Genomic DNA, 1382 nt, shown 5'->3' on the forward strand with positions numbered 1-1382 from the left:
GAGCTATTATGACTGCCTGTTTCACTGTATAATCTCATCCTGATTATATCACTAGGCATTTGAGCAAAAGGTGGAGGCATATATCCACAGAATATTGGTCTGAAATATGCAATTTACATTTACTCATGATAAGCAAGTTCAAATTAAATGGAGAGTGGGAAAGCGATCTGTAATGTACAACAGGTACCCAGGCATAAAATGTAATAAACTACTCAGACTCATCCAAGAACTATCCAAGATCTTAGATTTACTCTACTTGTAATCTAACACACATAATTGTATCAAAAATTCTGTGATGCTACAAAAATAGGACTTCGTGGTCAAAATCACTATCATGTTATTCATAGCACAGCAAGCGGTACATGCTTCAGAATGATTACTTCCATCCTTCTTCCACCCATTCCCTGGGGTAGAGTTGTACGTGTCCAGGTGGACACCGGCACAGACTATTTTCAGTACAGGCAAGGAGCTCTGAATGTAGAAAGCTCAAAAATTTCATTATGGCCAGAAGTATACTGATCGCTTTGCTCCAGGGGCAAATATTCCCTTAGGGTAGCAGAAGGTTGGTGTCAGGCCTGGTGTTTGTTCTTCAGTAAAATAAGGTATCACTGTTGTAGAGACTTCATTTAAAATGGTCCAGAACGAATGTACCTTGCTTCTCTGCTTGAAAAATGAACAGAAATGCAAGAGACAAGAGAATCATCCTTCAGTACATATATAATATTAGGCCTGCCTTATGTTTTCAAAAGAATATTTCACACGATTTTTCAAAACTCAAGATTTTTTCAGTATACACAGGGAAAATGAGCTGCAACCTTCATACAATATAATAACTTTTTTTCTGTCAGAAAACTGATATAGAAGAAATGTACATAAAAGGATGAAATAATGGATAGTTATGACACTGCCAATCAGTTTATGCAAATACTGTACTATAAAGCCTTGTTCCAGGGAAGGAAGCTAATCTCCTGTGGCATACCGTGAGCAAGAACTTGTGTTATTAAGTGCTACTTAGATTGAAGCAACATTCATGTACACTATTGCTTTTCATTGTGTTTTAACAAATGACTAGGATGAATCTAAGAATAATGTCTGCAACCAACAGATTGAAGCTCCAACATATTTTTAAGATATTAGCAGACAACTAAGCTGACATGTATACCATTTTCTTGACTTGAAAGATAGTGTATTTAAATATATCCATACTTTTGATACCTTTCCTGTCATAGTATCACAGTACCAACTATTTCTTCTCTGTCTCTGCCTCCATCTCTGTCTCTGTCTCTGTCTCTGTCTCTCTCTCTTTCTGTTTGTGCTTCTCTGTCTCTATCTCTGTCTCTGTCTCTTTGTCTTTGCCTCTCTGTCTCTGTCTCTGTCTCTGT

This window comes from Octodon degus, unplaced genomic scaffold (genome assembly GCF_000260255.1).
Source record: "Octodon degus isolate 3935 unplaced genomic scaffold, OctDeg1.0 scaffold00142, whole genome shotgun sequence".
Classification (NCBI taxonomy): Eukaryota; Metazoa; Chordata; class Mammalia; order Rodentia; family Octodontidae; genus Octodon; species Octodon degus.